The sequence below is a fragment of the Phalangium opilio genome, unplaced genomic scaffold, assembly GCF_054372755.1.
Source record: "Phalangium opilio isolate 3A_F unplaced genomic scaffold, DU_Popi_V2 ptg000054l_1, whole genome shotgun sequence".
In the NCBI taxonomy this organism is placed as follows: domain Eukaryota; kingdom Metazoa; phylum Arthropoda; class Arachnida; order Opiliones; family Phalangiidae; genus Phalangium; species Phalangium opilio.
Genome location: NW_028324173.1, coordinates 1,165,646 through 1,179,281, shown reverse-complemented (window position 1 = coordinate 1,179,281; position 13,636 = coordinate 1,165,646).

Below are 13,636 nucleotides of genomic sequence, written 5' to 3'. Positions count from 1 at the left end.
GCAAGAGATTTTTGGTCAAATAAAACAAATAAACAGAAACATAAGCAGTCAAGCGACAATGAAAGTAGACGAGCTCATTACGCATCAGCCTTACTAGGGATAAAAGATAAGGAAGCCTGGATATTTGACACAGGAGCTTCGCATCATTTTTGCCATAAGAGGGAATGGTTCTCAAACTATAAGCAAATAGAATCATCAGTAGAAATTGCTGAAGGTGGAGCTAAAGCTGTAGGCATAGGAAATGTCGCATTATCCATAAGAAATGGACAGGAAATAATTGATTTGATAGATGTCATACATGTACCTGGGTATAATAGAAACTTATTATCAGTGAGAAAATTCGATATGAATGGATACAAGACTATCGTTGAAAATGGAAAAGCAAAGGTATACGATGAGAAGAGGAAATTCTTCCTGAGCGCCAGGTTAACGGAGGAGAATTTATACGTCGCAGACGTCAAAGTACATATTGATGAACCAGAACAAGATAGTATGCAGCACATAAGCACATTAAAAAGTCAAACGCATGATATAATGAGATGGCACCAACGATTAGGGCACCCTAATGAAAGAAGATTGAAAGAATTACACGACAAGCATTTAGTCGAAGGCATACCTAAATTGGATGGGGAGTTAGGCGTTTGCCAACCTTGCCGATTATCAAAAGCTGAGAAATATCCGTCTCGAACAAGTGAGAAAATTAAAACCACACAACCATTAGAGATAATACATAGTGATGTATGGGGACCCTCACCTATAACGTCAAGATGTGGTGGCAGATATTTTATTTCGTTTATCGATGACTTTACAAGAAGAGCTACGATTTATATTATGCAAACGAAAGATCAAGCATACGACAAATTTCAAGAGTTTAAACGATTCGTAGAAAGGCAAACAGGCAAGGACATCAAGGTCTTACGAACAGACAATGGCTTAGAATACTGTAATAGGCAATTTGAGAATAATAGTAAGAAATTGGGAATAAAACTCGAAAGAACCAATACATACACTCCCGAAATGAATGGCATCGCGGAACGATTCAATAGAACGATAACAGAAGGAATTCGTACGATGTTAGAAGATGCTAAATTACCTTAGAAATTATAGGGCGAAGCTGCAATGGGATTTACATACCTGTACAATAGATTACCTCATGACAAACTTAAAAATCAAGTTCCTTTAGTACGATGGATGGGAAAGAAACCGAGTGTACGACACCTTAAACGATATGGATGTACGGCATTTGCATTGATACCCAAACCAAGACGAAAAAAACTGCAAAACAGATCCAGAGTCGGTGTTTTAATTGGGTATGCAATCAAAACTAAGGGATATAGAATATGGTTTCCAGATCAAGACAAGATAATTGAACTGAAACATGTGTCATTTGACGAAGACAAATTGGGGATACAGGAAGTTAACGCGAAGGTAGAAATAGTAGACCACTATGATGAAGAGTGTTTGGAACCAGCAAATACCAAGAAAACAGTACGATTTGCTGATGAAGCCGAAGAAACGTCTGATAACGAATTCGAAGACAGTATGGAGGAATCTAGCCCTGAATCTGTAGAAGACAATATGGAAGAAACTAGCCATGAATCTGAAGATGATGAAGAAAGAGTCATATTCAGAAGACCCACACGTACCAACAAAGAACACGTGAAGCCCGAGGAGAAAGACGACATGGTCACATTTCATTTCCCAGACCTTAAAGATAACGTGGAATCTCAGAAGAAAGAAGATAGATTTCCAGATAAAGAAGAAGATTTAGAATTACCAAGAGGATGGCGAAGAAAAGAAGTACCGAGAACATCTGTGCAAAGAATAGATGTCTACTACATCACGGATGAACAGGAAAGGTTGAGATCACAAAATGAAGTGAAAGCTTGTTTACGCCAAAGAGGGATCCAGCATGACCTGAGTAAATTTTCATTTAAGCCTATGGAAAAACAGCAGGCAAGATATGCTAGAGATAGGTTAGGAAATATTGAATCCCATTGTATGACGATTCCAAAGAAGTACGAAGAAGCCATGGAGAGTGAAGACAAAGATAAATGGGAAGACGCCATGGATATGGAATTACAAACAATTGCAAAACGAAACGTATATGATCTAGTGAAGAAACCAGAGAACCAACATATCATTGGAACGAAATGGGTTTACGCCTTGAAACAGAATGCAAACGGCGAAAATATACGGCACAAAGCGCGACTAGTAGCCCAAGGATTTTCACAAGAATTTGGATCAGATTATACGACGACGTATGCGCCAGTTATCAATTTTGCACTTGTAAGAATTTGCGTAATCATATTTATCTTATGTTTGGGATGGACTCATACACAACTAGATGTAAAGAATGCATTCTTATATTGCGATTTAAAAGAAGATATATACTTAAGGCAACCAAAGGGTTTTGTTCAATCAGGAAAAGAACAGTATGTTTGGAAATTAAATAAGGCGTTATATGGGTTAAAACAAAGCGGTAGGCAGTGGTATGAACAGTTAGACAAAACATTACATGATTTGAACTTTAAGAAGTTAAAAGGTTGTAATTGTATTTACCATTATGAAGATAAGGAGATCCTACTAGTATACGTAGATGATATCATAATAATTGCTCAAAATAACCAAGTAATGAGGGAAATAAAGACAAGACTTGAATCCGAATTCGAAATAAACAACCTTGGACCATTGCACTATTTTCTTGGGATAGAATTTGATTTTCACAAGAATGGTACAGCATATATACATCAAAAGGGATATATTGCAAAAATAAAAGAAGCTTGGGATATGGAACTAACCAGAATCTATGAAATACCGGTACCAGTTGGCGTTGTATTCTCGAAACGACAATGTCCACCTGAGGGGCAAAGGGTAGACTTTCCATACCGACAACTAGTAGGAATATTGCTATACATAGCACAACGTACAAGACCTGATATTATGCACGCAGTAATTAGCTTATCCAGATATTCGGAAACTCCAGCCAAAATACATTGTGTTCATTTAACAAGAGTATTGAAATATGTATTTCATACTAATGGGTCTGGATTGAATTATAACGCTTTAAGCTATTTAACGGTCGACGCTTATACCGACGCATCCTATGGGATGGATCTAGATGATAATAAACCAACCACAGGGTTCATACTAAATGTTGGCAATAATCCAGTTCAATGGACAACTGTTAAACAAGACATAGTCGCATTATCAAGCACCGAAGCTGAATATATTGCATTAGCAGAGACAACGAAAGAAGTAATTTGGATATCAAGAATTATAAACGAATTAGTAGATATTTTAGGATTACAAAGTAATGAATTAAAGCCAACCATATATTGTGATAATCAGACAACCATAGCTTTATCTAAAAATAGTATAGAGAATAATAGAACGAAACATATAGATATCCGATATCATTTTATAAGAGATTGTATTAATAAACGTCTTGTTAATGTTGAATTCATAAGAACAAATGATAATATTGCTGATATGTTTACCAAGGCAATACCAACTAGAAAATTTAAAGAATTTTGCAACACACTAAGGTTGCAGTATTAACAAACCAAAGTGATACTATTTATGATATAAATAGACGATGTGATAGATAATTAATAGATTAAAGTGATAATAAGACTAACGTGATATATAAACGGTGATAATAGACTAAAGTGCTATAATGTGCTAAAAGTAACATAACAATGTATTAATGAAGTAACATAACAATGTATTAATGAAGTAAAATAACAATGTATTAATGAAGTAACATAACAATGTATTAATGAAGTAACATAACAATGTATTAATGAAGTAACATAACAATGTATTAATGAAGTAACATAACAATGTATTAATGAAGTAACATAACAATGTATTAATGAAGTAACATAACAATGTTATGCGCTTCCGGTCCGCTCGCATTAAGACCCCGATTCTTGAAGTCAAAGTCAACGGACAGCCGTCCTGCGACCCAGATGTAGTCAAGAAAACGTTCGCCGAGTTTTACCCCTCGTTGTATGGGGGTTCGTCCGTACGATCGTCAGCGTTCCCAAATGTCACATTGCCTCAAGTCCCTCAGGAGCACCAAAAAGATTTGGAAGGTCCTGTCACGTTGCAAGAACTCACAACCGCGTTAAACTCATTCAACAATGGTACGGCACCCGGACCAGATGGCCTCTCGGTATTATTCTATAAAACCTTCTGGAATGTCATTGGGCCCATACTTACCCTGGTCGCAAACGACTCACTCGAAGACGGGATTCTGCCTCCTGCGGAAAGGGAACGTAATTCTACTGTGTAAAGACGAAACCAAAAAATACGACGTAGAGGGCTGGCGCCCTATTACTTTAATTGATATAGACCGACGAATCCTTGCGAAGGTCCTCGTGCTCAGAATGTCGTCTGTTACGTCCACTTTGCTAGGTCAGAACCAAAGTTGCGATGTTCCAGGAAGGCTGCCCACCAGCAATCTCGTATTTTAACGCGATGTGTTGACGTATGCCTTTGAGAAAAACGTTCCAGGGTATCTCCTATAGATAGACTTCAACAAGGCTTTTGACCGGTTACATCACGACTTTATCTACGAATCCCTGCAACGATTCGGCTTTGGACCAAAGTTTTTGTCCTACGTCCGATGTCTGTACAACGAGACGAGCATTCAACTAATTATCAATGGCCACCTTACAGAAAGCTTTCCAGTGAAGAATGGGGTTCGGCAAGGATGCCCCTTGTCTCCGATTCTATTTTGCCTTTGCCTCGAGGTTTCGCTCGTTACAGTGGCGCAGAATGAAGCAATTCGCTGCGTACGTTTTCCCGGAACTCTAAAGCAAGACACGAAGTACATCGCTCACGCCGATGATGCCAATTTTTTGCCACAAGGATATTTCTTCTATTAGCGAGATCCTTAAGAAAGTACAGCACTTCTGCTCAACTTCTGGAAGCAAATTAAATGAACAAAAATCTAAAATTATGCCAATCGGTCGCGGTCATTACGAAAAGTGCCACCAGCTTGCTCTTTCTTTGACGGACGGACCTCTGAAGATAATGGAAATCCTTTTCAGTCGGCAAGGTATCGCGCCGAACAATGTTGAAATTTTTAAGGACAAATTCGGCTCTACCTTTCACCAATGGAAAGACCGAGACATCTCTATGTTAGGCCGCACGTAACTACTGAAACAAGTTGCATTGCCGAAACTTCTTTACCCAGTTCCTCTGGTAACATTTCCGCCGGATATTCAGGATATAATTACCAAGCAAATTTTTCAGTTTATCTGGATCGGAAAGCACGAAGCTATTGCAAGATCTACTCTGCAATTACCGCCTGACGAGGGGGGCCTCGGAGTTCCTTCCCTGCCGGTCGAGATTCAAGCCCTGAGCTTCTCGAGGATTATGGGCTGTCTCAATTCCACTGGACACCCGGTTCACCAAACAGTCAAATTTTACCTCTCCACCAGTTTAAAAACTGTTTTCGGACTCGCGTTCAATTATAACTCTCCCCATTCAGGGTCTAGACATAAGCTGTATGAATCCATTAAGACCACCGCACTGACCATTAAAAACTGCCTACAGCAGGACGAAGAACTACTAAAGCTCACCAATAAGACTTTAAAGGACAAAATTCGCCAATCCGACCCAAAATCAAAGAACGCACGTCCAAGGGTTTGTGCCTTGCAACCACAAGTAAACTGGGTCACGGCTTTCCGCCGCATCTCAAGCAAGGCCATAGAAGGTTCCTGTCGCGACTTCGCCTTCAAAGCCGTTCACAATGTCTTCCCAGTGAGGGAAGTCCTGTATGGTAAGGATCTGAAGTCTATGTTGATGCCCACTCAAGTAAAACATCTCCTTGAAGGCATTTCTTTTTAACCATTTATATTGCAACTAACAATTTTAATTAAACGATGCTCAATTAGAAGTTAATTATAAAGGTTAAGGGTATACAATAAGAAGTTCTTAATAGGCTTAATAGCACAAGTCCCAACCCTTGTGAAGAACTGAACCAAACTACTTCTAATGAACTTGATTTCCCTAGTGTTACTGATATCATAAGTTAATAAGATATGTTCCAAAAGTATGAGACTACCCATACTTCGTAGTGCTACAGACTTACAGCTCGAGCTAGTTCGAGAACGGCGGAAGCGAGTATTGAAGTCCTACATTCGGTGGTTAATTTTGCAGGACTTCCATCTTCCTATTTAGTCTGAATTGCTAAGCCTTTGACAGCACCTCATCAGGCGTATGTTACTTTACCTCCAATCTATGACCTACTTTAATCACTTAATGTCAAACTCCAGTTTGTAACCAGGAGTTTGAAAACTTATTATGGAACATATCTTATGAACTTATGGTTGTCCTTGATACAGTTTGACCAATCATATTCTGTAACCACCCTTACAAAATGTTTCTTTGGAACTTCAAAGAAATTCCTATAGAGTTTTATGGAGGTCTTGGGGGAGTATTCTAAGGAAACTTTATCCAAGGATAATCTTAAGAACATCCTTGGGAAATATTCTTGAGATATAATTCCCTAAGGATCTTGAGAAAATCATTAGAAATTATTGTATGCAATTGTCTTAAGAAATAAGTCCTTAAGGTTCTTAAGAATATCATTAGAAATTAATGTATATAATTGACTTCGGAAATTCCCTTCAATTCCCTCGGATTTTCCATTCAATTCCTGCGGGTATTCCTTTTAGCTCCCTCGGATATTCCCTTCAATTCCCTCGGATATTCCCTTCAATTACTGCGGGTATTCCTTTTAGCTCCCTCGGATATTCCCTTCAACTCCTCCGGATATTCCCTTAAATTCCCTCGGATAATCCCTTCAACCCCCTCGGATATTCCCTTCAACCCCCTCGGATATTCCCTTCAACCCCCTCGGTTATTCCCTTCAACCCCCTCGGATATTCCCTTCAACTACCTCGGATATTCCCTTCAACTACCTCGGATATTCCCTTCAACTACCTCGGATATTCCCTTCAACTACCTCGGATATTCTAATAAACTACCTCGGATATTCCAATAAACTACCTCGGATATTCCAATAAACTACCTCGGATATTCCTATAAGCTACCTCGGATATTACAATAAACTACCTCGGATATTACAATAAACTACCTCGGATATTCCAATAAACTACCTCGGATATTCCAATAAACTACCTCGGATATTCCAATAAACTACCTCGGATATTCCAATAAACTACCTCGGATATTCCAATAAACTCCCTCGGATATTCCAATAAACTCCCTCGAATATTCCAATAAACTCCCTCGAATATTCCAATAAACTCCCTCGGATATTCCAATAAACTCCCTCGGATATTCCAATAAACTACCTCGGATATTCCCTTCAACTACCTCGGATATTGCCTTCAACTACCTCGGATATTCCCTTCAACTTCCTCGGATATTCCCTTCAATACCTCGGATATTCCCTTCAACTCCCTCGGTTATTCCCTTCAACTCCCTCGGTTATTCCCTTCAACTCCCTCGGATATTCCCTTCAACTCCATCGGATATACCCTTCAACTCCCTCGGATATTCCTTTCAACTCCCTCGGATATTCCCTTCAACTCCCTCGGATACTCCCTCGGATATTACCCCCAACTACCTCGGATATTACCTTTAACTCCCTCGGATACTACCCCCAACTACCTCGGATATTACCTTCAACCCCCTCGGATATTCCCTTCAACCCCCTCGGATATTCCCTTCAACTACCTCGGATATTCCCTTCAACTACCTCGGATATTCCCTTCAACTACCTCGGATATTCCCTTCAACTACCTCGGATATTCTAATAAACTACCTCGGATATTCCAATAAACTACCTCGGATATTCCAATAAACTACCTCGGATATTCCTATAAACTACCTCGGGTATTACAATAAACTACCTCGGATATTCCCTTCAACTACCTCGGATATTCCCTTCAACTACCTCGGATATTCCCTTCAACTACCTCGGATATTCTAATAAACTACCTCGGATATTCCAATAAACTACCTCGGATATTCCAATAAACTACCTCGGATATTCCTATAAACTACCTCGGGTATTACAATAAACTACCTCGGATATTCCCTTCAACTACCTCGGATATTCCCTTCAACTACCTCGGATATTCCCTTCAACTACCTCGGAATTTCCCTTCAACTTCCTCGGATATTCCCTTCAATACCTCGGATATTCCCTTCAACTCCCTCGGTTATTCCCTTCAACTCCCTCGGTTATTCCCTTCAACTCCCTCGGTTATTCCCTTCAACTCCCTCGGATATTCCCTTCAACTCCATCGGATATACCCTTCAACTCCCTCGGATATTCCTTTCAACTCCCTCGGATATTCCCTTCAACTCCCTCGGATACTCCCTCGGATATTACCCCCAACTACCTCGGATATTACCTTTAACTCCCTCGGATACTACCCCCAACTACCTCGGATATTACCTTCAACTCCCTCGGATATAACCCCCAACTACCTCGGATTTTACCCCAACTACCTCGGTCTATTACCCCCAACTACCTCGGATATTCCCTTCAACTCCCTCGGATATTACCCCCAACTACCTCGGATATTCCAATCAGCTAATTAATCCGCTCGGAATTTTCCTTTAACCCCAGGATTTTGAATACCATATTCATTTAAATAACCACTCCAACTTCCAAAACTCCCAACAGGAGCAACGTACTACAGAATTAAGTACAATTCTATTCAGTAAACTATCTAAACGAATTAACTATCAATTAAACTAGTGGTAAATGCCTTCTTAATTTTTTATTAACTACTTTCCATTAGTTGCCCTCTAACACTGATTTAACAACCAACAAAATGGCTTTTTCTTCAAAATAAATACATTTTCTCATTTTACAATTTAGTGGGATTAAGGAAATATTGGAGGTGTCTTTGACTACATAAAAATTTTCTAACTTCACATTTGAATTATTTCGCGAAAATTGAATTGCCGGCTTGATAATATTTATAATTTGAGCCGAAATGAATTTTTCGTCATTTTTTTTCTTTACAATAATCAATCGAATTTTAAAAAAATTCCAATTTGCTTATCTTCTATACAAAAAAAGCTATCATCAGATTTCTTGCTTCTTGTTTTGCAAGCGAAAGTGGCCCCGTTTATAGTAACCTTTCGGTGAAACGTCAGATCTGATATATTAATGTTTTTTCTATTAAATATTTCCAAGTCTTCTTTCAATGGAAAGATAGAGGAAGTTGCCATTCCAAGGCTTATTTGGTTTTTTGAAAGGTTGTTGGTAGATGGAAAAAGACTGTAGTATTTAGCTAGATTGTCGAAATAACGTTCGATGAGGTGATTATCCTTAAACGCGTTCCCATTCATGACTAAAGCCTCGTTTTCAAAGCAGCGGGTTTCAGCCAAAAAAATGCGCGCGAGCGATTTTTCGAAGCTGGAGCGATTTATTGGTTTGTCGCTATCGCCTAAAAAATCGCGCCTTGTTTCTCGCTGAAAGGTTTTCAAAGAAGTGATTGCTCTATAGACCCAGTGCGGTTTGACCGATTTGTATCAAGATGGTGGTAATAGGCAAGCGAAGGCGCCTGTTATTAAAGTTAAAAAATTGCTTATAATACAAGTATATATATATATATATTTTTGTTGAAATATTATGGAATCGCTAAAAGACGATACACCCAGAAACGCTCGGCTTTTAATTGTCTATAGGAGTTTAGCATTTTTGATTTTAGAGGCATGGTTCTTAAGCCTTGGCGCATACGCCTTATGACTTTCACAGGTATCAGAATCTAAAAATGAAAAGTGACCGAAAGCTTCTTCTCATTCGCTGAAAAATGAATGACGTCAAGCGATTTTTTAAAACGGAGCGATAAAATCAAACTGAGATAGACGGGTGCGATATTTGATTTTGCGCTTGATCTTTACTGATTTTGAGCTATCGCTGCCTAAAATCGCATCCATGAAAACAGTAGTGGCAATAGCGAGAGCGCTACTTATGAACTTTTTTGCGCTATCGCTGGAATTTTACCCGCTACCCGCTGCTTTGAAAACGCGGCTTAATTGAGGAATATTTTGTAACAGAAGGTATTTTTGAGTAATTTGCAAATGAACGTTTTGAGTACCATTAAAGAGTTTGAGAAGTCGACCGTTGTTTGTCTCAAAGGGAAATGCTGAAAAATTCCACAAGGGACCCCAATTTCCAACACATTCGACTAAGTGAGAAACCTGGTGTATGTTGAAGGTCATATTTTGTTTTCCGTAAAGGTTTTCATACCCATAAAGAAAATCTTTTACGTCGCTTTGTACTAAATACAACATATCAATAGCAATGTTTTCTGCTAGTAAGGCTTGAAAAACCTTTACTAACATGACCCAATTATGGTAATACTTTGCTGGTAAAAAGTCTTTTAAAATAACCGGCGAATAAAAAAGTGCCCAGCTCTGCCACTCGGAAGCTTTCCAATAAGCTCGCTTAGTAAGTGACCGAGGTTTCCTCGAAAACTCTTTAGGCACTTTAATTTTTACTAGTTGCTGATCAATAGCAATCAGTTTTGTGCCTAAGTAAAAATCCTGGTTGCTGTTTTTCGAATCAAACCAAAGATTTGCAGTGGCTCTACTCACACCCAAATCCAGGCAGTGCATGTAGTCCACTACTACATCTTCGTGAACATCAAAATAGTTTAGTTCAAATAACACGGTTGGACCCTTTATACCTCGTGAAATGTATCCGTCTTGCATGGAAATCTTAGCGTCTTCAAGAATACTTGCGTGGTTTCTTCTCTCAAACCCAGTATCATCTAACCGAGTATCATAAACTCGGCTGTGGCCACCACCTCTTCTAATAACTTCACCCGGGTGTAGACACCAAGGGCATTCGTGTTCACCGTTAAATTGTGTCATGTTTAGCAACATGCATCTTGCAACAGAATCAACGGTAAATGGTCCTGGATAAACTCTAGTATTTATCAGTTCCATATTTTTATTTTCCCAATTGATTCCCTCGTCGGACAATTCATTCATAATTTCGATAAATGGCTTTAAAAAGGTATTGATATTGGGTTTTTTTCTCCAAACCATAGGCTCGCCATCATGGTGTTTCTACTTCTCATATTGCGCGGCAGTTCATTGATTGTAAATTGAAGATTCCAAATATTAAAGGTGGATGAGTTGAAAACTGGAACTCCATCTGTGTTCCACGAAATAGTGGTGTCGTTTTTTGCTCTTTTCTTGTTTTGATAACAATTAACAACGGAACTGCGTTATGTCGGAAACTTCCAATGAAATGTTAGTATATTCCAATTTTGGATCTAACACTTCTAACAAAGTTTTAATTTGTTCCTTAAAATCGAATACCAAAAAAAGTAGTTTCCACGTTTTGTCATTTCATCTATGGTCCATGTTGATTCGCAAGAAGCACACCTAAAGCTGCCTATTCCGTTTTTTGGGAACTCCTAAATAGTTGCAGCAACCGTTATTTTGACAATAAAAATGTTGGGTGACTAAATTTTTTGTTTCAGAAAATTGTTTGAAAAACTTGTATTTTGATATTGGAAATGGCGTATTTTTTGCCAAATGCCAAAAAACCAATTCTAATAGGCTTGCCGTAGCTTCATTCGATGAGTGAAACCTTAAAACATGGCTCATTACAAAAAGTAAACTTTCCTTGATGGTAAGATTAGATCCTTCGTACAAAGCATTTTCCTAAAATAGTGTAAAACAAATATCAGTATTTGAAAGAAAATTTAATATGACTCCGTCCTTAGCTTCGACACTGTCAGGGCACGCGAACCGGGGGATATGATACCGAGGTAAGAGGTAGAAAGGGGTGACGTTGCAATAAGTAAAAATTTGCAGCACGGTTGACCATTGTTAATTATCAAACTAACAATGGCCGACCGTGCTGAAAAGTTTTTCAGTTTCACTAGAAGCCTTTTCGCCGTTACTCAGCCTTTAAATCGGTATAAATCCAGGAAAGGGATAACTGCTTCATACCATTTCGTCTGTTATTTGTTCCCGAGAATTTGCATTTAAATTGGAATCCATTGATTCGTTGGCTGAAGAAATCGAGGATTCAGACGACGAGGAACTGTCACTTAATTGACTAACATTGTCGCTAAGATTGTCGTTATTTTCTTCTAGCCTAATGGAGTTAGAAGCTGCACTGTAATGTTCATTAAATTTAAGTTTAGAAAATTATTTTTACCTTTTTTCTTTATCCGAAAAAATTAATTCGTGAATATCAGTCTGACCCATTTCCACCTCATTTTCTGATTCAGAAGTCGATGAATTGGAGGGGGCTGCTAGATGCAGTTATGTTTTTTTAGTATCTCTTTGTTTTTTTCTGAACCTTGTTAATGTTCTTTTAGGGATTTTGGCATTACTGGACCATAAGTAAGACTTATAATTCGACATAATTGTCTAAGGTTAGCTCAACTTTAAATATGTATTGAATCCGTTTGAAGTTTATTTTGTAAAAAATGTAAAGACCTTAAACTTATATACAAAAGAGATTCTTTTACTAGTGAAGCAACTTTGTCTCCGTTGGTGGACAAACAGGGGGATTTTTTCTAAGAAAACGAACTCAAAACTGGCTTAAAGGGACTGTAAAGAGGTCGGCGGACCCTTGAATTTTTTTAAAATAAACTCACCCGACCCATCCTCCCCTCTCTTGTGATTGGTTGAGTGCCGCCCTGCTTCGGCGTTTCCCAAGTTCTGACCCGCGAGAGTCTGAGACCCCCACTGCGTTTGCTAGAAGGAAAGACTCGTTTTGCTCACCCCCCCGGGATTGTGACGTCAATAACGACGTTTTCAAAAAAAAATTCCAACGCTCCACCGACTTCTTTAGAGACCCTTTAAGGCCCTTCAAGGCCCTTCAAGGCGACCCCCCCCTTTTACAATGCATTCCATTCCATTCTTGAATCTCTAAAGCAGTAAAGGGAGGATGAAAAGGAAAATCAAATGATTTTTATCGATTTTCTACGATCACTCTTTCGGAAAGTGTCCCCGGATTACGTAATACGCGATATTATACTTGGTAATACAATGCTATTTACTCGCAAAAATTTCCATATTACATCATAATACAGAGTAAAGTGTACACCGGAATACATGAGTGACTCGCCCCTCCGATTTTAAAAATCAAAATAGATTGAGATTTCACCGGCAAACTATCTTTATGAAATTTTCATGGAAATACTTAGAAGTATATAAAACCTAATTATGATTAGAGCCCAGCTCTATATTATCTCATAGCAAGATAGGTCAAGAGAAGGTACTCCACACTGATTCGACGGGCGAGTCACTCGTGTATTCCGGTGTGCACTTTACGATGTAATATGGAATTTTTTGCGAGTAAATAGATTTGTATTACCAAGTGTAATATCGCGTATTACGTATTCCGGGGACACTTTCCGAAAGAGTGATTCACCCCTCGCACTGAATGGATGTAAATGTGTACTGGCCATCGTTTAAAATATTTCTAAGTTATCAGTTTGTTTTATTTTCATTCATTGTCACGATTAACGAGTTATATGTTTAAATCGTGTGAAAAATATAATAGAAATTGCGTAATCGACTAATGACTCGACTCTCCATACACTCAATTTCCTTGCAATGGACAAATCTTGAAAAACAAACTTAATTTTGGGTGCATGAT